The sequence below is a fragment of the Panthera uncia genome, chromosome B1 (genome assembly GCF_023721935.1).
Source record: "Panthera uncia isolate 11264 chromosome B1, Puncia_PCG_1.0, whole genome shotgun sequence".
NCBI classification, from domain to species: domain Eukaryota; kingdom Metazoa; phylum Chordata; class Mammalia; order Carnivora; family Felidae; genus Panthera; species Panthera uncia.
This window is the reverse complement of record NC_064811.1, coordinates 17,127,659-17,152,341: the sequence shown is the minus strand read 5'-3', so window position 1 is coordinate 17,152,341 and position 24,683 is coordinate 17,127,659. Positions and strand designations below refer to the sequence as shown.

Genomic DNA, 24,683 nt, shown 5'->3' with positions numbered 1-24,683 from the left:
GCATGTTCTGTGTGAGTGAAAAAGAATGAATTACATATTTGGAAACCATAAGTAGGGACATTTGCTGTGACAATGATAGGTATCTATCAAACCTGGTTTTCCTGCTGACTACATTGGAAGACCATTTTGGTCATTCTCCCGTTGTATTAGTGGATCCATATGACTGGAATTCTGGCCAATAGGATGTGGGTGAAAAGTAACACATACTAAACCACTTGTAGACCTTTCCATCAAACATCCCCCCCCCCCCGATCCCCATAAACCTCTCTCTCCCTTAAAGGAATTTAGAGGGTTTGTATTGAAGTGGGAGGAGCCCCTTTGAATGACTGTGGAAACCAAAACAGAGAACTGCACCCTCAACCCAGCTCTCCCTTCACCAGTAATTATGGTTGAAAGTGAGCAATACAATTTTATTGTGTTCAAATGAGATTTTGTTTTTCACTTCTAATTGCAGAATAACTTAGCCTAGCCTAATTATTACAATCAATCAACTTCTCTCCATTGGATTATTCTTACTGGGCTTACCATATATTCATACACATTGTCCTACTAGAAAATATCTTTCTCTTGGCCTCAGAACCTCCTCCAGTCCATCTCATTGTTCTCTATTCAAAGAACAACTTCATGAGTCTGCTTTATTCAGTGTCCACCCCCTTTCACTCCCATTAATTCTAAACCTGATGGTCAATTCTTTGTTATTTTTAAATTTGAATTCCCAGCAGCATTTGTGATGGTTGACCATGCCCTTTTACTTTGGTTTTCTTCCTCCTGTATTGGTCATTTTTTTCTCTACCTTCCTTACTGGCTTCATCCCTTCACCAGATCTCAAAATATGGGAGTGACCCAGAAGTTCTTCTCTCAGCTCCCTAAATCACACCCTACATAATCTTATCTACCTTATGCTGCTAAAGTGTACCAGATTTATGAGTATGGAACCCAAATCCATAGGTTTATTCCAACATGCTAATCTGAGCCCAAGGTTCATATATTTAACTGCTACTCGTTGTCTCTGTGTGGAGGCCTACTTGGTATCCCAAACTTAACATGAACAAAGCAGAACTATTGATAGTCCCTCTGAGCATATTTATTCTTCCCCAAGGTTTCCTATCTCTATAAATGGTATCACTGTCCTCAGGCCCTAAACCCAAGATTCCTCTTCGACTCTTCTGTGATTCATTCTTTCCTCACAGCTTTCAGTCAATTGACCATTTACCTCACCATCACCACTAACCAAACTGTACTTCAAGCCACCTTCATCGTTTGGTTTGAAATTGCCTCCTGGATTGTCTTGTTTTCTTTTCAGTCTCCTCAGAAAAGCCCCTGGGATCTTTGGAAAAGATAAATCAGATAATATCACTTTTCTGCTAAAAGTCTTTAGGAGTCTCTGATTGCACTTAGAATAAAATCCAGATTCCTTAGTTTACCCGACAGTGTCTTACACAGTCTGTCCCCTATTGAATCTCCAAACTCATTCTCCCATTTGCCCCCTCACACACTACATTTTAGTCTTACTGCTCTTATTATTGTCACTCAATCATGTCAGGTTCAGTCCTACCTTAGGGCCTTTGCACTTCCAGTTCCTCTAGTAGGATTTCCTTTCAGATCTTTTCACACCTGCTTTCTTTTCATCACTCTGGTCTCTGTTCAAATATCCTTGCCTCAGAGAAGCAAATAGATAATTCCTGAGTTATTTTCCATCCCCTTAACCAATATTGTCTTCATAGCATGTATTTGGTTCTGAAATTATAATTTTTCCTTACGTGTGACCAATTTGCTCTAAAGAGGTTTGACTATATCTTAATAAGCGATACACTTCCAATATTTTAGCTTAAATCATTGTGTTATTATTTATAAACAAGGAAGCTGGATATTTAGCCTTTCTACCAAGAAATCTTGAGCAGGAGCTAGGTAACATGAATGTGACAGGAATTGAAGAGAAGTGCTGACTTTTGTGGAGAGAAACTTAATAAAAAACATTGGTTCAAAAAATTACTTAATTATAATATGCCCGCATTTGAATGCAACCTGATTATGGCTCCATTTCAATTTACAGCCAAGATTCTGGTGCAACTAGCACTTTGAAATGCCATGGCAACATCGCCTGCTAGAGCATCTTGTTCTTGGTGAAAATGTTTCTTTTTTCTTCCTAGTTGCTTAGGTACCACTCTCATTCACTTGCAGTCGAGTCTTTGCCCTCCAACATATCTATTTTAATGGGTAGTTCACCCTTTTTAAACACTCATCCTCCATGCAATAGAGTGTGCCTTCTCATCCTTTAAAGAGATAGCCATGCTGACCTTCTGCAGTGGAGGTTTTACGTCTGACTTCAGTCCTCACTTCCCTCTGCTGATCCTTAGCACCCAACTATTGTCATCTCTTACTCATGTTCCTGTTCCTGCGTTTATCCCTCCAATCCTGATGAACACATGGCTCAGTTTTCTCAGCCCCAGTTTTCTCTGGCTGGCCAGGAAATTCTAAGGGTAAAAGAATAGTCTAGTCACCAATCTCCTCTTGTTATAACACTGTCACCTGTTATTCTTGTTTATGATTCCTGGGCAGCTCCTACTGAGCACACAGTCTGGAGGTTAAACCCATAGATGAACTGACTTTTAGCATGTTGCCCCCAACCAGAAGACTTGGGACCTCATGATGGTAAGGGGAATTAAACTGTGCTTGGTAGTTTACCAGAGGACTATTCTGTACTCCTTTCCAAGAATCTTAATTCCTGCCATTAAAGCCATTCATGAGAAAACATGGCAATCCTGTGTTGGTGAGGATGCTTTTGAAGATGTCAACTGAGGTTCAATTGGTCCATATGCCTCCTGGAGAAATAGTGTGCTTTTGGACTTCTTCCTACTTGACCAACCCGCTTGGCAAAAGTCCTGGGAGACCTAATCTGAATTAGCACTTATCCCATCCTTTGGAATAGATCAAAATCTTATAAGAATGAAATTTAAATTTGAATAATAAACACATCCATCTGAAGGGAAAAATTCCTCCTATTCTTGAGAAGGAGGTCTGTATTAATTTGTGAGGTCATCATAACAAAGTACCACAGACTGGGTGGTTTAAACAACAGAAATTAATTTTCTTACAGTTCTGGAGGCTGAAAGTCTTAAATCAGAGACTGAGATGGTTTCTTCTCAGGCCCATGGGGGAAGGTCTCTCCTAAGATCCTCTCTTTGACTTATAGATGGCCATCTTCTCCCTGTGTCTTCACATTGTCTCCCCTCAGTACCTGTCTGTGTCCAAATCTCCAGTAATATTGCATTAGGGTCTATCCTAATCACCTCATTTTAACTTAATTACCTCTGTAAAGACCCTGTCTTCAAACAGTCACATTCTAAAGTTCTGGGGTTAGGACTCCAATATATGAATAGGTGGTGGGGTATAGTTCATCCCATAAAAGATATTTAGCCTTTAAAAATGTTTATTTATTTATTTTGAGAGAGAGCAAGAGAAGGTATGAACAGGGGAGGGACAGAGAGAGAGAGGGAGAGAATCCCACATTCTGTCAGCACGTGCTGTCAGCACGGCGTCTGCTGTGGGACTCGATCGCATAAACTGTGATCTCAGATCATGACCTGAGCCAAAATCAAGACTTGGATGCTCAACCAATTGAGCCACCCAGGCACCCCATCTTTATCCTTTTGAGAAACATTCCATTGATACTCACCTTCTGTCTTCTACATGACTACCTGTAGCTAAATGAGTGCATGAATATGAACACCTTAGTTAATTTCTGTCTAAGAGCATCTGTCTAAGAGCATGGCCTTTGGAAGTCATTCAGACTAGGTTTCAAATCCTAGTTCTGTCCTTGCTTTTGGTGTAAATAACTTACTTAAACTTCCTGACCTAAAGATTCCTCAAATGCAGAATGAATGTAACATTTTCTATTTTATATTATTGTCCTGAAGATTAAATAAAATTACATACTGTTTAGTACACTGTCTGTTCCAGAAGTAAGTTCTCAATACTTAAAAACTACTCAAAATAGAAAGCCCCTGGGAAACTGAAGGAACGGTAGAATTATCTTCTTTTTTGTAACTGCATTAAAACCAGTGTGGGAGATATCTGAAAGACACCTCTGTACCAAAATTTGCTACTCTAAACACACCAGAACCTTGCAGATGTCCCAAATACCATGTGACCCCTGGCCAAGGTTTTCAGCCACAGAATCTTCTTCTTGGTCATCCTCAATGGAATCTCAAGTCTCACAAGAAGTTAGGACTGATCTTTCTCTACTCAGATTTTCCTGGGGCTGCGACCAAGTAGTGGCAGCCATTATCTCCCCCTCAGTTGCCAAGGACCATGGGTGGTTTTAGGCACAGCTGCAGGATAATTACAACCACTTTTTAATTTGGTCCAAGTTGAATAGTTTGAGGAAGATCATCAGGTATTGTTTCATTCCACAAATCATTCTAATATGTTAGCAGAGGAAAATGTCATCCATGAAGTAGATACAAGTAGAGAAAACTCCTAGCAGTCCAGATTTGTTCTCCATTATATGGAAGATCTGAAAGGACTTCCACCCTCAGGATACTGTCATTCTAAAATCTTACTGTAAATTTGACCTTGTTGGCTTTGGCTTTCCTAGAGCTCTGTAGAAGTGATGATGATTAGCATACAGTTTGAATCACTTACCCTTTCTGTTATTCACTGGGCACAGTTTGAATGGAAATCATTTGCATAACTGAATTTTCCCTTCTTCAGTGTTATGAAAGGAGCTCCTTGTTGTAAGATATTCCATAAGGTGAATTATCTTAATGGATTCAGTGTGTATGAAAAATTAACAGATGTTTGTGGAAGTCTAAATCTATTTTGCTTTGTTTAAAGATGTGATTTAAAGTCATCTGTCTCCAAATAGCTCCTAAATGATTCAAATAAATATCTAGTCAACCACTGAGGATTACTAAGGGTAGGTCGTGCCCAGAGAGTATGTATGCCAAATTGTATTTTAATTTTTCAAGGAAATGGATGATTTCCATTGTTTGAGGTGTTTACTATTTCTAAGGGAAGATTTGAGCCTGTGCCTATGCTGAGCTTTTCTGTAGCTTCTAGAAAATTGAGGAAATGAATTTGCCCGCAGGAATTGTGTTCTATATTAGGAAACGTGCATATTGGCAGATGGTCAAGGGAGTGCTACCTAAGTGTAGAGAGCCATTTAGGACTATTCAAATTTAAATCTCCCCATTTGAGCTCAACACAGTGGAGCAATAAACCCATTTGTTGCATTTATGCTTGGCTGAAGTCAGAGGAAATGTAATATTGGTATTATCTACTCTTGTTGCTGTAGACGTACATATTTGCATATAGGTCATTGTTTAAACATATTTGCATAGCAATGAAAGTATAACCTCTAACTGAATAACTTAATGGAGATAATAACAACATTTGTCACACATCTATTACAGAATATTTACCGTGTGGTAGTTGTGCTCAGAAACAGTGCTATATAATCTAGGAGACTCTTCTACCATCATGGCATACATTTCCATGGGCTATGCAGGCCGAAGAGATAGATGCTGAGCAGTTTTACATTTATAGAAATACGTACATTTCTTTGAAAACACATTTCTATTAGTTACTCTATAAAAATTTCTGAAGCAAGCAGTTTAAAAATGGAATAGTTAAGTACTTCTAAACCTTCTAAAATTCCAAAAGTCGTCTTGTATGCGATCTGGCTATGACTTGGCACTATGCTTTGGATTTTTTGGGAATTACAGAAAAATAAGCAATTGTGAAGTCCACACTTAATCAACTAAGAGATTAATTCCCCATTTACCTCCCTTCCTGAGCTAAACTGAGACATTTTCTCTGATGTTTAGTTTATTAGTGATTTTCTTACTGTAGCTTGTACGGTGGGGCAAGGGGAATTTAATATGTAATTAGATTATGACAAAATTTTAATCTATACTTCAGAAATGCAAATATTAGTGGAGCTGAAAGGAAACTTTTGAAGACTTTCTAGTGCAACTTCATCATTAGGTAGGTAAAGAGAAAAAATGACTTGTATAAGGTTAAGTCACTGATTAATGTCTGAGCCAGAAGACAAGACCAGGAGAGACCAGATTAATTAGGATAATTAAAATTAACAGCAAAACAAGACATATTAGTAATTTTCTTGACAATATTTCATTCCATCAGTTTTATTTTTTCACAGAAGCAAATTTTATCGAAAAATAAAATTACGAATCAATCACCCTTGTGTTCATTGTAAAATCATGTAAAATTATATACATACATTGAATTAACTAGAATTTATGAATATGTAAGGATTTCTTACACAGTACATACATAAAACATACATCAAAGCATTTGTGAAATGACATGGTTTTCTGATGTTGCTTCCCATGGACCTCCTTCTAGGCTTTTTCTCTGAAGGTCAGCACAGTGCTGTTAAACATCCTCTGCAGGGAGTAAGAGCCTGAGCTTGCCTGAAAGTTGGAAGGTTCAGTTAATTCTGTGGACACTTGATAAGCATAAAGTAAGAATTTGGACTCTGATCTAGTCATGTCTGTGTGTGTGCATATGTGCTGTCTGTGTGCCTGTTTGTGTGTTTGTGTGTGTTTCCTCCTCCCTTCAAGGGTGAATAAACGAAATCTCTAGCCAAAGCACGATTATTCAGAATTTCAGAGTATATAAAGACAAGCCCAAGGTAGTAAACCAGTCCTCCTACCCTCCACCAATAACTCTTTTTAATCAGATATTTTCTTTATGTTAATATTTGTATTTTATTCCACACTTGGAATACATTTGGGGTGTATGTGTATATCTTTTCCTTTATATATCTTTGTTTTCTCCTATGGGACTAAAAGAAGAGGGAACAAAAGTTATATGTTGTAATTATGATAGCTTCCTGAAGGATTGTTCCTTTTATCATTATAACCTATTTTATGTCTCTAGAAACAATTTTTATCTTAAAGTCTATTTTGTCCAATATCAGCATTGTCACTTGACTCTCTTTTGGTTATTATTTGCTTGCTGTTCTTTTGCTTTCTTTTTTTTTTTTATTACTTTTTTTAATGCTTACTTATTTTTGAGAGAGAGAGACAGAGAATGAGCAGGGGAGGGGCAGAGAGAGGGAGACACAGAATCCGAAGCAGACTCCAGGCTCTGAGCTGTCAGCACAGAGCCTGACGCAGGGCTTGAACCCATGAACCGTGAGATCATGACCCTAGCTGAAGTCGGATGCTTAACTGACTGAGCCACCCCGGTGCCCCTGTTCTTTTACTTTCAACCTATTTGTGTCTTTGAATCTGAAGTGTGTCTCTTGTAGACAGTCAATAGTTGGATCATGTTTTTGTATCCATTCTTCCAAAGTTTGCCTTTTGATTAGAGTGTTTATTCTATTTACATTTAATGTGGTTCCTGATAAGATAGGATTTATATCTATTGTTTTGCTATTTCTTTCCTGTATGATTTGTTTTCTTTCTCTATTTCTCCATTACTATCTTCTATTGTGTTAAACAGATATTTTCTATTGTTCCACTTTAATTTTCTTGTGGTTTTTCTCATATATTTTGGAACAGCAACTTTGGAAACCAAATCCTCCTCCACAACCTAGAGTCTGTTGTTTTGATGTTTGTTGTTTGTTTAATGACTTTCTGAACTAATTTTGTAATATCTGTATGCCGTGTTGTATATGATCGCTATAGTCTCTGCTCAGTTAGCTTAGTGATCAATTAATGACTGGACAGAAATTTCCTTAAATCCTATCAGCAATTAGTTGTCACTCTTTGCCAAGGGACTCTGTATAGTTTGTGTCATGCCTTCAACACTTTGGCAACTTATAACTCCACCTTATCTTTCCCTTACTACTTGCAAAGAGCCTCAAGGTTAGTCAGGGGTGAAAGCTTAGCATTTTCCCAGATCTTTCTTGGCAGGGACATGACCTTCTAGATCCCCAGGAATATGCCAGAGATTTTCAAAACCCGCTATAGACATTTCATTCCCTAGAATTTTTGTTTCAGATTTTTGGGAGGCCTCTTAAGTCCCAACTTATATCCCCAGCTTAGGCAGCTATGATGTTAACAATTGCTGCTGATTACTTCTGACACATGCCCCAGGATTAGAAATTTTCCCAAGGATGGTGTGCCTGGGTGGCTCAGTTGGTTGAGTGTCCTACTTTGGCTCGGGTCATGATCTCGCGGTTTGTAGGTTCGAGCCCTGTGTTGGGCTCTGTGCTGACAGCTCGGCGCCTGGAGACTGCTTCGGATTCTGTGTCTCCCCCTGTCTCTGCCCCTCCCCTGTACGCTCTGTGTCTCTCAGTCTCCCAATGATAAATAAACAGGTAAAAAAAAAAAAAAAAGAAAAGAAAAGAAATTTCCCCAAGGAGTCGTAGCTGAGTCAGGTTACCTGAGGACAAACCCTGTGACTGGGACTTTTACAAGGGAGCATCAGAAAGGTTAAATAGTGACAATTCTGTGGGGATGGGTTTTTTTGCAGTGCTTCAAATCCATTCTGCCCCATCCTGTGTCTCTTAGACTGCTGTTTTTTCACAGCTATCATAGTTGTGAGAATGCTAGTTTCCAAGGCTACTGAAGAGCTGGAAAGAGGAGTACGGGAACGAGGTTAAAGCACAGTAAACTCACCTTTCTTACCATGATTTAGCTGTTTTTACTTAATAAACACTCCTCATATTGTGATAAGCCTTTAGTTAATACCCAGGGTTCTGAAAAGTTGCTTTTAAAAATAGTTTGTCAGTTTTCTCATTGCTCTTGTGGAGAAATGGAGTTTTGGAGGTCCTTACTCTGCAGTGGAAGTGTTTCTCCCCTACTTATGATTTAAAAAATTTTTAAAAAATGTTTATTTATTTTTGACAGACAGAGAGACAGAACATGAGCTGGGGAAGGGCAGAGAGAGAAGGAGACACAGAATCCAAAGCAGGCTCTGGGCTCTGAGCTGTCAGCACAGAGCCCGACACGGGGCTTGAACTCACAGACTGCGAGATCATGACCTGAGCCAAAGTCGGACACTCAGCCGAATGAGCCACCCAGGGGCCCCTCCCCTACTTATGATTTTAAGGCTTAGCTTAGACATTATCTTTTCCAAGAAGTCTATCCTGAACTTCTAGGATGGACTAAATACCCTGATTTTGAGCCCTCATTGCATCCAGGGCATATCTTTCTATAGTACTTGTCATATTATGGTGAAATCATGTTTCTCTGTTACTGTTTTTCTTTCATTAGTCTGCAGGTTCTTCAAGAACAGGAACAGTGTCTCATTATTCTTTGTGGCCCCTACTCCTTTTGCAGTGTCTGACTCATTTAGCTTGTTTATTCAGCTATGTTCTCTTTCTTTAGCTGTATGCCAACTTCCCTCATTCTAAGACCATTCAAAGCAAATAAAAATATAATAGTAAAGGTTAAAATGAATATTTGGGTGGACTCAGAGATAGGGAGATTACACTTAGGGCTAAGATTCATACTTCATATGATCTCATAATAATTATTAGGTTTAGAATGAAAGTTGGCCTTGAGATGCCTAGGTACAGACCTCTGGAAAACTCTCTGGTTTCAAATATGGAGTTATGATTATAAAACAGAAAGGCCAAAAAAAGTATTATAACGTGTATCTCCAAATACGTTATCATTTTTTAATGGTCACTATAGGAATTGGACTTATTGCCAATAATATTTCCCCAACACAGATGTCTCTATGATACCAGCTCTTTCCAATGTAGTTCTATTACCAAAAGTACCCTGCATCATCAGCCTTAGTTCAGGTTGAATTTGCCCCATTCCCTCTGCTCAGTCCCTCCCTTCAAAGGATGAAGATTTACTTATATCAAAGTGATAGGACTGAAATACATACTGCCTGAGGACCACATTCTTGGTCAAAGGGGGGTCATGGGAGACAGACCTGTAAGCTGCTCCTGGGGGCTTTTTCTTTAGCTGGCGTGTCAAGCTCTATTTGGAGTGGCATGCCCAGAGTGGCTAAGTACCAGCCTCTTAATTTGTGGTACTGAATGGAATGCAAAGAAATTAAGACAAAGTTAAACAAATAGGAAAAGGTGTTTGCAAAGAGATTTAGTTTCTTGCTCTCATACCAAACCACATGCTTATCTACACAGGAAGGGTACAGTGGTATTTTAACAGGTATGAAGCCCTTTGAGATGTTGATGAAATAATCTATAATTAGGTTCTCATTATTTTTTTGCAGTCTTGGCATTAAGCTCAGTAATTCAGAGCCTCAGGCCTTTTCTTCATGGGAAAAAAATGGAAAAAAATATAAATTAACTCTTTCCCCCTCCAGAGGAAAATTCAAAGGCTGGTGACTCAGGGTCAAAAGCTTTTATTTTAATAAAGATGACCCCTTGGCCACCTGCTGTTCCACAAGTCTTGAAAGAAACAGTTGCAATTTTTAGGACAAATTCATGAGATGAACCTACTGTCCCTTTGAATTTCCTTTTTAAAAAGTGAATAGTTTATAAACATAGTGTTATCAAGTTGCTTAATTTCCATTTCTTTTGAAATAAAGTTTTCTTTAAAAAATGATAACATTTGGAGCAGAATTCTCCCCATGAACTTTGAAACTATAGTGAAACTGCTTTTAGGTGAAGGATTAAGGAAATGCTTTTTATTAATAACACGAACTGACAGGAATTGGGGAGTTTTAAAATTCTTTCTCATTGTTAGTGGTAAGTGAGTCTAGGTGAAGCAGGTCAGAGCCAGCTAAATTTAGAGCCAAGTCTCCAATTTCTGTAAAACAGGATTAAAAATTGGAATAGTTTTATGTCTAGAATATCCTGAATATTTTTCTCTCTTTTTATAGCAAAGACTTGGTATGTTTGATTGACTGGTAACTTTTTTTTTTTATCTTGGTATACCTCAAAGCATAAAACAAAGAAATTTTAAGCAGTAAACAATCTATTTTGAGTTTATTAAGATCCAGAAATAAGACTAAAAATCAGGAAGAAAAGAAGCAAGAAATATTATGAGAAAGGAGAACATGCAGCTAATCACAATATTCCAATTTTCTCTCCCATGAAAGATGATTACGTGGTGACATTTATCAAGTTCAGAGTTTACATGGTACTTGTAACAAATCCCAATTATGCTTGCTCCATACCTAGTAGTAATCCATAGGTATTGGCAAATGACAAACTTGAGTGACCTAAATAGTTTAACTAGCTCACAAATCCATGGAATTTCATTTCTCGTGTAAGGTTGTGAAAAGAGATTGCTACTTCTATAACTCAAAAAGAAGCGTAGTGGCTGTTTTAGATTTGGCCAGGGCTGTGTCCTTCCTAGAATTTATAAGTGCCTGGGCACAGGGAGTGATGGTGCGAGTCCATATGCATGAAGGGCAAAAGCACATCCGTATGTAGAATTTTGATGAGGGAAGGAAGAAATGAAAAATACTAGCTTAATTCAATAACATGCCTCAGATCAGAGAGGAAGGAGATTTGGGGTACAATGTCCTTGTTGTAAATTACATTCCAGCTCAGTGTCATGCACTCGTGGCTGAGTATACTGAAGAAAGGGATAAAATGAATCAGAAGGCACCTACGTGGCTCAGTTGGTTAAGTATCTGATTCTTGATTTTAGCTCACATCATGATGTCACAATGGCAAGATCCAGCCCTGTGTCAAGCTCTGTGCCAGGACGTGGAGACTACTTAAGATTCTCTCTCTCCCTCGCCTCACTCCCTCCCTCTCTAAAAAATTTTTATATATATATATGTATAAAAAGAAGGGCAGGCTCATCAAATTCTCACTAAGAAGTGGGAGCACCAGAAGCCGGGCACCAAGACCCATGGAACTGAGTGTAATATGAAGGTGGTGAGAGCCTGTCTTCCCTTCATTATGGAGATGACATCTGACAGCACTCCCAGCTAAGACTGATGTCTTGGGATAGTAATGTATGCTACGTTAAAAGAAAAAAAATGGGACTAATTTCCAAACAGAGGCAATGTCGGGCTGACGATAAGAAGGTGGAAGCAAGAACCAAAAGGCAAGAACAGAAATTGCACATCAACATCTTCCATGTTTGACCTGAGCCACTGTAGTTCTCTTAGAGAGATGTCCTGGACTGTGGTGACTGCTTTGTGAGACTCTGAGGCCTTGCAGATTATTAGAGAGGGAAGGAGCAAGAATAACCATGGCATAAGCCACCTTGTATTGGAAAGGACTAAAATGCTAAGCACTCAGGAAATACCTCTGAGGAGCCCCAGGAGTTTATAAGGATACAATATTCAATAAGGGGAACTAGTGGTCTTACAATCATGGGTGGATGCAGAGTCAGAAGAACACAGTGTAAAACTCTGAATGCAATCCTCATTTTATCACCAGTAGGATTGAAGCCAAGGAAGAACTTTCTAGAACTTAAGGAAAATTGTCCCTCAATCCCTACAAACATTAATTTTAAGGAGAAATAGAAACTTGAAAAAAAAAACCTTAAAGATCACTTTCACTTATGTTTTGATGCATTTTTCACTAGGGCTGGTTTTAGTGGCCTTATTATTATCCTCACTGCATATATGAAGGAAATGGGCCTCAGTTTCCTCAAGTTGCTAAGGTGCCAAAATTTATGAATGGGAGAATTTGCATTAGCCCGCAGAGCTAGCAAGTTGTTCTCTGAGAAGTGATGTCCCAGTAAACCCTTTAGAGTCCTAAATGCAAAAATCTCATTTGCAAGAGGGCAGGTACTCTGTTTTAGGCTTTAGGTTAGGGATGAACTTAAACACTGCAACAAGAAAGGGATATTTACAAAATCAAATTCCAGATTTATTAAGCTGTATCCCAAGGTCTTTAAAAAGAATAACCAAAAGCACCCACTTTCCTTTTCTGTACATTGGAGCAGAACCAGTGGGAGCAGCAGGTGTGTGGGGGGCCCCCTGGCAGGCCCCTAGAGCACAATCGGGGTGGGACAGGCATTGCTTGGAAGAGCCTGAATCAAAAATTGTCTCTTAGAAACAGAATCCTTATTCCAGGTACTTGTCCTCTGGGGAGGACACCAGAATAACCTGGAGATTGAGGAATTTCAAAGAATTATCAGGTCAAGTTTTTGTTTGTTTCTGCTTTTTGATGGTGGCTGGCTCAGGTGAAGCTTTGCAGAACCACATAAGTTGCCCATCTCCTCAGGAGTCTTGCAAAGCCCCATCTATCCCGACCCCTTTCTATCCTTGGATGACATCTAGTTATCTAGCTTCTCTCTGCTGATGTCTGTCATAGGTCTCTGATTGGCTGGTGTTGTGAATTCAGCTGGATGATCCAGAATGACTTCACTCACATATCTGGTGGGAGGCAAGCTGTCAGCTGAGGTATCTCCCATCTTCCTCCATATTGTGGAAATTAATAATGGGAAACCACATTAAAGTGGAGTTGGGAAGCTGGAAGGGGAGCCATACAACTTGTCAATTGCAGGAAGAATTGTCAATTACAGGCCTGGACAGGGAAAAGGTACACATTGCATCTCCTACAAGAAATGGACTACCCTTGCAACTCAGCCAATGAAAAACCATCATCTTAAATTCTTGCTTTTTTCCAATGGGCTTTTTGTTCAAACAGCCTCACCCAATTTCCTCCTTCTTCTCCATAAAATACTGTTCCTCTCCTTTGCTGGATTTCCCATAGCTTGCTTCTTTTGTGTTGCAATTCTCCGCTATTCCTGGATGAACCGATTTTTGCTGGCAAAATAACCGACAGTTTTATTTTTAAGGTTAACAGTATGGACTCTCACCCTTCAGCAGCCTAGTTCAGGTTCCTCCCGATGTCTTCAACTGCAGCAAGAGAAGGAAAGTCCTGACAAGCAAGCACTTAAACCTTTGTTTGCTTACTGTGTTCTCACTGAAGTTGACAAATCCTCCTTTTAACTCAAACACCATCAAAATCCCACAATATGTGCTGAGGCAATTAATTTTTAGAACTCTTACCCATGAAATTTTCAAACAGACATTGGTTAGAGAAAATAGTGCAATGAAACTCTGTGTAGGATCCAGCTTCAATAACTAATTATACAACGTGTGTCTTAATTCTACATAGTCATTTAAAATTTTTTTTTTTAACGTTTATTTATTTTTGAGACAGAGAGAGACAGAGCATGAACAGGGGAGGGGAGAGAGAGAGGGAGACACAGAATCTGAAACAGGCTCCAGGCTCTGAGTGGTCAGCACAGAGCCCGACGCGGGGCTCGAACTCACGGACCGTGAGATCATGACCTGAGCCGAAGTCAGATGCTCAACCGACCGAGCCACCCAGGCACCCCTACATAGTCATTTTAAATTGTATGCCATGGCATAGACTGCTGCTTCTCCCCCAGATCTACTCACCTCTGCTTCTATCATAATAAAAGCCTGGATTTATAGTTCAAAATAGAGATTAAATTTTCCTTTCTAAGTTATAGCTTGATGTGACCACGATTCATTTCTAGTCAATGCGATATGAGCAAAACTTGTAGATATGTCCTAGATGGTATCACTGGGCATAACTTCCAGGAGTGCCCTGTAATGCAAGGTATCCCCTACCCTCTTCCTCTCCAGGTGTCTGTTTTGCAGACAAGGAAAGGAAGCCGTCTTGTACCAGAGATGCAGGCCACCTTAAAGATGGGAGAGCAGCAAAATAGTAAGCATTCTGACCTCTGAGGACTTGGCAGAATTGAACTGCTCTATCAGGTTGGATTGTTACATAAGAGAGAAATACACATCTATCTAGTTCATTATATTTGGCTCCCCAGCTTAAACCACAGTTTACTTGGGTCTCCTCTAGCAGCATAAAAACCAACATCCTAACTAATAGTCTTGATGAAATCCCTATGTTTAGAGAGCAAAAATTGCATCCGTATATATTACTGTTACTTCTGTGATTTGATGATGGCCCTTGCATTTTAGCTTGACAATTACATTACAATTTCTCCTGTTCTTATTTAATAAATATTTCCTGAGTGATTATTATATGCCAGGCACTATTCTAGATGTAAGGACTACATCAGTAAACAAAAAGAGACAAAATTGCTGCTATCAAGCTTATATTCTGTTACTGACTGAATGTTTAATTTTTTTAATGTTTATTTTTGAGAGACAGAGAGACAGAGTGCAAACAGGGGTGGGGCAGAGAGAGAGGGAGACATAGAATCTGAAGCAGGTTCCAGGATCTAAGCTGTCAGCACAGAGCCTTACATGGTGCTCAAACCCCCAAACTGTGAGATCATGACCTGAGCTGAAGTCGGACGCTTAACTGACTGAGCCACCCAGGCACCCCATAGTGATTGAGTGTTTATATCACTCTATCCCCATTCCTTGTTTTTAAAAGTTTATTTATTTATTTTGAGAGAGAGCAAGCAGGGGAGGGGCAGAGAGAGAGGGAAAGAGAGAGAATTGCAAGCAGGCTCCCCACTGCCAACTAGGAGCCTGAAGCAGGGCTCGAACTCATGAATCCTGAGATCATGACCTGAGTTGAAATTGAATTGAATGTTTAATAGACTGAGCTACTCAGGCATCCCTTCCTACTCCCATTCCTATATTGAAGCCCCAAACCCCAGTGTAATAGTATTTAATGCTGGGGCCAGTGGGATGTAATTGGGTTTAGATGAAATCATGAGGGTGGGGTTCACATGATGGGGTTACTACCCTATAAGAAGAAGAAAGAAGAGAGATCTCTTCACTTACACTCATAAAGGAAAGGCAATATGAGCCACAGCAAGAGGACAGCTGCCGATGAACCAGGAAATAGACCCTCACCAGGAACTGAATCTGCCAGCACCTTGATCTCGGACTTCCAGCCTCCAGAACTGTGAGAAATAAATGTCTGCTATTTAAGCCACCTGTCTAAGGTATTATGTTATAGTAGCAGCCCAAGCTGACTAAAATACATTCTAATAGGTTTCTACTTCCTGTTTTAACACTTTATTACCAGGTCATTGATTTATTGAGCCAACAAATATGTATTGAGTACCTAACATGTGTCAGGCTCTGCTCTAGGGCACACAGCAGGTGAAGGAGGCAAAATCCTTCTGCTCACGGGGCTTACATTCCAAAAGCGGAAACAGTTGGACAAGCAAAATCAATAAGTCTTCCTAAAATACCTTGTATTACAAATAGTTGATAAATGCTAGGGAGGAAAGTAAAGCAGGAAAGGGGGATGGGACACGGGGGGAATGGAATGTTATATTTTAGCTGGGGTCATCAGAGACCACCTCACTGAGAAGGGCATGTTTGAATAAAGACATGAAGGAGCACTGGAGCGAGCCAAGCAGATGCCTGAGGGAGAAGCAGTCCAGGCTGCAGGAATTGCAAGTACAAAAGCCCAGAGGGGCTAACGTGTTCTGGAAGCTTTGATGAGGCTCTTGTGGCTGGAGCTGAGTGAGCCAGGAGGAACTAGTTAGTAGGTGATAAGATGTTTTAGGGCTTTCTAAGGTCCGGATGGCCGGAAAGCTCAGCCACAAAAAACAGGCATCTTTGTCTCATGCTCGCAGTGTTTCTTTTTCTATATTATTCCTTCTGCAGTTATTATCCCCAGAAACCACGCATCTGCACGGGCCTGTGGGCAAATGCTGTTGTCTCAGAAGAGAGGCATGATTGGTACTACAGGAGCAAAATCAGATTTGGTGATCTGATGGGTGAAGCCAGACAGGTGGGCAGGAGTGAAGAGGTGAAGTATGGGAAGGAAGCAGGAAGTGAGGGCGTCACAAGGGGAATGGCTTTCGAATGTCGGTAGTGAGCTGGGTGAGGGACTGGCAGCTTCTTACTAGGCCGGCTCTTCGTGATGAGTGGGATGTCTTGCTCAGAGGCGTGCTTTGTTTTGTAGCAAATGTTCAGGTTAGACCTTGCAAAGAGAAGAAGAGAAAACATGCTGACTAGGAATAGTTTGCATATTTTGAGCGTGCAGCTGAGAGCAGCTGAGAGCATAGAAAGAATATGACTAAAGCGAGTGAAAGGCTGGGCCGAAGCCCCTCTGGTAACCTGGTTTTAAGAGATATCAGCCGATTATAATAGCATTATAATGAGAAAGAACATCCGCCAGAGAAGTGAGGAGTGATGAGAAGTAGGTCCACGTGTGGTCTTATTAGTCTTCCACCACAGGAGGTCTGGAAGAGTTTAAAAGGCCTTTCTCAGGGCGCCTGGGTGGCTTAGATGGTTGGAAGTCTGACTTCGTCTCCCGTCATGATCTCAGGGCATGGGTTGGAGCCCTCGTTGGTCTCTCTGATGTCAGTACAGAGCCCTCTTTGGATCCTCTCTGCCCCTCCCCCATGCTCTCACGCTCGCTCTCTCTCAAAAAAAATAAAAGTTAAAATAAATAAATATAACTTAAAAATAAATAAAAGGGATTTCTCACAATCAGAGAAAGGAGAAGAATTTGAGATTGTATTAAAAGGATGCTTTGGTGCCGCGTTCTGGGGAGTGCCCTGAGTATAGATGACCTTCCGCTATTCCCCTGCTGATCTTGATTGGAGCCCGTGTAGGAAATAAATACAGCCGTGGCCCATCCATGTTCTATTTCCTGGCCCTCTTTGGCAATGGTGCTTGGAGGGAACCCTGAGCTATAAAAGGTGCACCTGCCCCCCGACCCAGCAGCGTGGATTGCCCACCCTGCCCTAACAGATTGCACTAGTCTGGTTGGAGCAGCAGAACAGGAGGGCGACTATGCAGCATAAAGACTAATTTGGGTTAAACAAATGGGTGATGGAAAATGAAAAGTATCGCCATATCTTCTATTAACTCTGTTCTATACCTCCTGTCTTTCTGAACTGCTGTTTGACTACAAGATGGAGACTCCCAACAGAATGGAGTAGAATATGTGGCTGATTTGTCATATCCTCTGTGAGCATTCCAGCGGAGGGTGGTGGTTTCTGTACTCCATATTTGCCATCTACACTAAATTAAATATTTCCGATAAAGCTACTTTTTAAATAACAGAACATACTTGAAATTTGAGACCAGTGGGATTCTGTCCAAAGAAAAACTGGAGATATGAATATCAAAAGAATATATACAGTATGTAACTTAGAGAAAGGTTTAATTGTTTTATTTGGGGTGCCTGGGTGGCTCAGTTGGTTAAGTGTCTGACTTCGGCTCAGGTCATGATCTCACAGTTTGTGAGTTCGAGCCCCATATTGGGCTCTGTGCTGATAGCGTGGAGCCTGGAGCCTGCTTCAGATTCTGTGTCTCCCTCTCTCTTTGCCCCTGCCAGTCTCACGCTCTGTCTCTCTCTCTCTCTCTCTCTCTCTCTCAAATGAAAATAAAAAAAATAATTGTTTTACTTACAAATTTCAACCAGTACCCTTCACTTTAAATTCAATTAAATTATGATTCGATTTGTGTCAAATCTGAGCAAATTAAATAATATATTTATAGAAAATCATCAGTGTCAGAACCCTCTCAAATAAGGTGGTAAATATGCAATCTCATAAGCAGAGATATTCTTTGTATCTGCTAGAATTTTTTATGGAATTATACATGTGAAAAATGTGAAATTTAGGTAAGTGGAATTAAAGAGTAGAAACCCATTTGTGTTGCCATTCTCATACCATAACTATAGGAGACTTTAATACTTCCCTTACAGAATGGACAGATAATCTCAGCAGAAAATCAACCAGGAAACAATGGCTCTGAATGACATACTGGACCATATGGACTTAACAGATATTTTCAGAACATGTTATCCTAAAGCAACAAAATACACATTCATCTCAAGTGCACCTGGAACGTTCTCCAGAATAGATCACATATTGGGTCACAAATCAGCCCTCAACAGGTATAAAAAGACTGAGAGCATACCATGCATATTTTCGGATGAAAATTGAAATCAATAGTACGAAATTTGAAATCAAGTATAAGAAAAAATTTGGAAAGCCCTCAATATGTGGAGGTTAAAGACATCCTACTAAGGAATAAATGGGTTAACCAGGAAATTGAAGAAGAAATTTTCAAACACATGGAAACAAATGAAAATGAAAACATGTAGCAAAGGCAGTCTTAAGAAGAAAATACATTGCAAATTAAGCCTATCTCAAGAAGCAAGAAAGGTCCCAAATAAAGAACCTAACCTTACACCTAAAGGAACTAGAAACACAGCAGCAAAGAAAGCCCAAAGCCAGCTGAAGAAGGGAAATAATAAAGATTAGAGCAGAAATAAACAATATAGAATCTAAAAACAATACAAAACAAAACACACACACACAAAAACAAAACAAAAAACCAGTAGAACAGATCAATGAAACTAAGACCTGGTTTTTTGAAAGAATAAACAAAATTGATAACACCCTAGCCAGACTTCTGAAAAAGAGGACACAAATAGATAAAATCAAAGATGAAAGAGGAAAGATCACAGCTACTCTCTTTCAGTATTATGTCTACAACTATCCTGCTATGGGCATTTGTAGATTGATCACTCTCACAGCTGTGTAGCTTTCCTGGTGTGAATAGACTATAGTTTAATTATGCATTACATGCATTATCTACCTTTCATAAATACTTAGGTTGTTTTCATTGGTGTGAACACAAAAACCCAACTGTGTTGGGTGTTTAAGTAGGAATGGATTTGCTGGGTCATGTGATAGACATGGGTTTAGCTTGACAGATATTGCCAAAGTTTTGTACAGGGTATTTGTACAAACTTACTTTACCAATGGCAGTTAGGACAATTCAGTTGTTCTCCATATTTTACCAGCATTTGATATTGTCTGTCTTCTTAAAATTTAGCCATTGTGTTGAGTGTATAGTAATTCTGTCTTGTAGTTTTAATTTATATTTTCCTGAAAACTAATAGAATCTTGTCCCATTTCAAAAAGAAGTGTATATAATAACAACTTAGGTTTTGTAAGTATGAGGCAAGAAAGTTGCCCTGAGTCAGACACACTGAAGCCATTACATGGAGGTGGCACACTTTTGGTTTCATGGTGAACCTGAATACAAAGATAAAATGATTGGTTGTGGGAGGTCATATTTTTCTCTGTTCCAGTAGATGTTAAAGCTGATCACTTGAAGGTAAGTATAGAAGAGGTTCCAACAGCATTTGGCATCCAAATCCATTTCAATGCCTAGTTCAGTGGTGTCTTTAAAACGTAAGCCTGCTGCTTGGTTTTTCTTAAACTCTCAATTTATTTTAGTATCATCTCGATTTTCTTAAGGTCATGATCCGCATACACAGATATTAATTATGGATGGTACTTTTTTTTTAGTAGTTCAGTAGAGTCTGAATTAATAAAAAAGTGATTCACCTTAAAGAAAATTTATAATATTAAAATCTGTTACATGAATATATGGCAGAAATAATGGAAATAGGACATGAGCATTCTTATAATATTTAAAGAGAAATGGAACCTTAATCAGGGATATTAATCTTGCAAATGGAGGACCCTTGGTGTTGTACCTCTTTCTGTGGTCTGAAGTTCCTTGATGTATATTCAATTAGGGACAAAAACGGTATGTTGGTAATGGTGGTTATGATTCATAAAACCTTGAAGACTACATTAAATGCTGTCCATATGTTACATCAGATATATTGCTGCTTTCTGAGGAAAAGTCTAGTTTTACTACAATTTGCTTCCCAGCGAGAGCTCTGGTAGCCTTTGATCCAAGTGAAAGTTTGGTTAAGTGCTTGCCTCCATTTTTACAGTGTTAGCCTTAACTCCTTCCCATCTGATGTTTACATAATATAAAAACCTGTCATTCATTGAAGATTTACTGTGTGTTAAACATGTTATATTTCTTGTTTCATGTAATCCTGCAACAACCCCATGAAGGAAGTTTTGTTATTATCCCATTTCACAGGTATAGAAACGAAGGCACATAGAAGTTGAATAACTTACCCAAGGTGACTTAGCTAGTCAGTTTTGAAGCTGACCTTTGAATTCATATTTGGCTGTGACAGATACTAGCTTTGTGCCCTCCGTAAGTTGTTTTAACTTTCTAGGTCTGTTTCTTCTTCTGAAGAAATGAGAAAATACCAACGATATTGGGTAATAATGAAGATTAAGGAAGATGATAGCTCTAAAGGGTTTAGTATGTACATGCGAGCATGACTTGAGCAAGCACTCCACATGAGAGCTAGTGTTGTTGTCTGTAAGTGTTATTACCGTCAGTAATCATTATCGGCCAGGTGGATTTCTAGGTGCTCACGACAGTTCTGCAAGGCAGTCATCATTATCCACCGTTGAAAGAGACTGAGTAATGTGTCCGTTGTTTTATCAATTAAGTGTGAAATTCAAGAAGTTTTCCCTTCTTATGTACAATCCTGTAACCCTGTCTCTTCATTTCATAGGTATTATCTCCCGTTAGCTACTCAGAATCTTTGTATTCTAGGTTAGATCAGAGCCCACTTTGAGCTCTCTGCTTCCCAGCTCCAAACAGAAGCCCTCCCGAAGGAAGACGAAATTGTGGAGAATGGTGAACGGAGCATGCCTTCTGTCTCCCTCCCAGGAGATCTGCATTGTAACCTTATCACGCTGTGCCACCAGGCTGTTATACATCTAGCATTAGCTTATTTAGCCTTTTGGGAATTGCTTTCCTGGAATTATTGTGCAGCTTTACCTTTAACTTCCATGGAAAGTCACTTCAAAGACCTTTTGAAATTTATCATTGCACTTGCCTCTGAGAACATTGCCCTCCATAGCACTTGGTGTCCCATTAATAAAGTCTCACTTGAGATGATTTTTCCGGGAAAAGCTTATGCTTGTGCTAAGGAACTAGTAAGTTTCATTCTTTCTAATACTAGGAATTCTGTAATTGCTTGTTTCACAATTTTTAGTAAGAAAGCTCAGAATCAAATTTCAACTTAACTACAATAATTATTTTGACATATTTAGGTTGTGATATTGTAATAGGCTGCTGGAACAGGAGGATGTTTGAAAACTGAAGACAATACAACTTAGTGAAATCTTTCTTGAGCATAACTTTTATTTTGGAGTCATTCTGGGTTTATGGAAAAGTTTCTTTTTTAAATTTTTTTTTCAACGTTTTTTATTTATTTTTGGGACAGAGAGAGACAGAGCATGAACGGGGGAGGGGCAGAGAGAGAGGGAGACACAGAATCGGAAACAGGCTCCAGGCTCCGAGCCATCAGCCCAGAGCCTGACGCGGGGCTCGAACTCACGGACCGCGAGATCGTGACCTGGCTGAAGTCGGACGCTTAACCGACTGCGCCACCCAGGCGCCCCTGGAAAAGTTTCAAAGATTGTATGACCTGCACAGAAAAAAACTTGTGTGATAGTTAACACTGTGGTACTGAACATTATTATTATTATTATTTAAACATTTTTTTTTTAGAGAGAGAAAGAGAAAGTGAGCACGTGCACAGAGGAGGTGCAGAGAGAAAGGGAGAGAGAGAATCCCAAGCAGGCTCCACACTCAGCACAGAGCCCACTGCAGGGTTTAATCCCATGACCATGACCTGAGCTGAGATCAAGAATTAGACGCTCAACAGACTGAGCCACCCAAGCGTCCCATTATTATGAATATTATTATGTATATGATGGTTCCTATTACTACATGATGTGGTGGTTCAGGCTGCAGTGTATACACAGTTACACTGTGTGGTTGTTTACATGGTTAATCCGTTCATGTCAGTACTCTGTGTATTAGTCCACACTAAAGGTTTACACTACTAAACAGATGACCCTTGAGTAATACAGGTTTGAACTGCATGGGTCCACTAATACGTGGTTTTTTTTTTTATAAGTATAGTACAGTGAATGTATTTTTTTCTTATGATTCTTCTAATAACATTTTCCCTAGCTTAGTTTGTTGTATCAATACACTAAATAATACATATACAAAATATGTATTAATTGACTCTGTTATCTATAAGGATTCCAGTTAATAGTAGTCCATTAATTGTTACGTTTTTGGAAAGTCTAACATTATACATGGGTTTTTGATTGTGCAGGGTATGATGCCCCTAATCTCCATGTTGCTCAAGGGTCAATGATACCGTGTATTAGTTCACACTACTGGAGTTCACATTTGTTCACACTGCTTAGCGGTTCACACCGCTCCACAGTGTATTAGTTCGCACTGTGTGTGTTAGTTCACGCCCTATGTACTTCACATTACCACACTGGGTATTAACTCACACCACATGCAGTTCACGGTTCTACACTGGGTGTTAGCTCACACCGCGTGCAGTTCACACTGTTACATTGTGTGGTGATCCACACGGCACATAGTTCAGTGATGCTGGGTTTGGCACTATTCTATACGTGCAGGACTCAAGAGCAAACACAGCTCTTTAAAAAATTGGTAATAAGAAAAAGAGAACCTTTCCAAATTCATACTTCTTTTTTTTTTCCTCCAAGTTTTTATTTAAATTCCAGTTAACATATAGTGTAATATTAGTTTTCGGTGTACAATTTAGTGATTCAGCACTTCCATATAATACCCACTGCTCATCACAGGTGCACTCCTTAATCCCCGTCACCTTTTTAACCACATGCCTCCCCTCTGGTATCCATCAGTTTGTTCTCTATAGTTAAGAGTGTGTTTCTTGGTTTTCCTCTCTTCCCCCCACCCCATGTTTGTTTTCTTTCTTAAATTCCACATATGAGTGAAATCATATGGTATTTGTCTTTCTCTGACTGACTTATTTCACTTAGCATAATACTCTCCAGCTCCATCCATGCTGTTGCAAATGGCAAGATTTCATTCTTTTTTATGGCTGAGTAACAATCCATTGTATATACACCACATCTTATTTATCCATTCATCAGTCAGTAGACAGTTGGGCCGTTTCCATAGCTTGGCTATTGTAGATAATGCTGCTATAAACATCAGGGTGCATGGATCCCTTCAAATCAGTGGTTTTTGAATCTTTTGGGTAAATACCTACCAGTGCAATTGCTGGATCATTGGGTAGTTCTATTTTTAACTTTTTTCGAGGACTCTCCATACTGTTTTCCAGACTGGCTGCACGGGTTTGCATTCCCATCAACAGTGTAAGAACGTTCCCCTTTCTCTGCATCCTCGCCAACACCTGTTGTTTCCTGTGTTGTTGGTTGTAATCATCCTGACTAGTGTGAGGTGATATCTCATTGTAGTTTTGATTCATATTTCCCTAATGATGAGTGATGTTGAGCATCTTTTCAAGTATCTATTGGCCATGAAAAATGTCTATTCATGTCTTCTGCCCATTTTTTAACTGGATTGTTTTTTGGGTGTTGAGTTTTATAAGTTCTTTATATATTTTGCATACTAACTCTTTATCAGATATGTCATTTGCAAATATCTTCTCCCATTCTGTCACGTGCCTCTTAGTTTTGTTGATTGTTTCCTTCACTGTGCAGAAACTTTTTATTTTGATGAGGTCCCAATAGTTTATTTTTGCTTTTGTTTCCCTTGCCTCAGGAGACATATCTAGTAAGAAGTTGCTATGGCTAATGTCAAAGAGGTTACTGACTGTGTTCTCCTCTAGGATTTTAATGGCTTTCTGTCTCACAGTTAAGTTTTTAATCCATTTTGAATTTATTTTTGTGTATTGTGTAAGAAAGGGATTCAATTTCGTTCTTTTGCATGTCGCTGTCCAGTTTTCTCAACACCATCCAAGTTCATACTTCTAAGAGTCTAGTGGACAGAATAGTTATTTTTAGCATTTACATGGTTTTTCTGCCACGTCTGTAAGTCAGGAGTTCAAGATACAACTAAGCACCATGTATGCTTCCACCAGAAAGTTCTGGTGTGAGAGCTCCTAGTTTTATTTATTTATTTTTAAAAATGTTTATTTATTTATTTTGAGAGGGAAAGAGAGAGAG

At 39.4% G+C, this 24,683-nt stretch overlaps 1 long non-coding RNA gene across 2 annotated transcripts in view; it reads left to right on the top strand.

Annotated features, from left to right (window-relative positions):
- The window catches only part of LOC125922673 (uncharacterized), a 288,478-nt gene that overhangs the window by 40,166 nt on the left and 223,629 nt on the right, over positions 1-24,683 (top strand). Inside the window, exon 3 of one of the 2 annotated variants that reach the window (XR_007457731.1) lies at positions 21,244-21,869. The exons of the other annotated variant lie outside the window; for it this stretch is intronic. This is a non-coding gene — a long non-coding RNA (uncharacterized LOC125922673). Of the gene's footprint in view, positions 1-21,243; positions 21,870-24,683 lie in introns of those variants that run through there. 2 annotated transcript variants of the gene reach the window in all.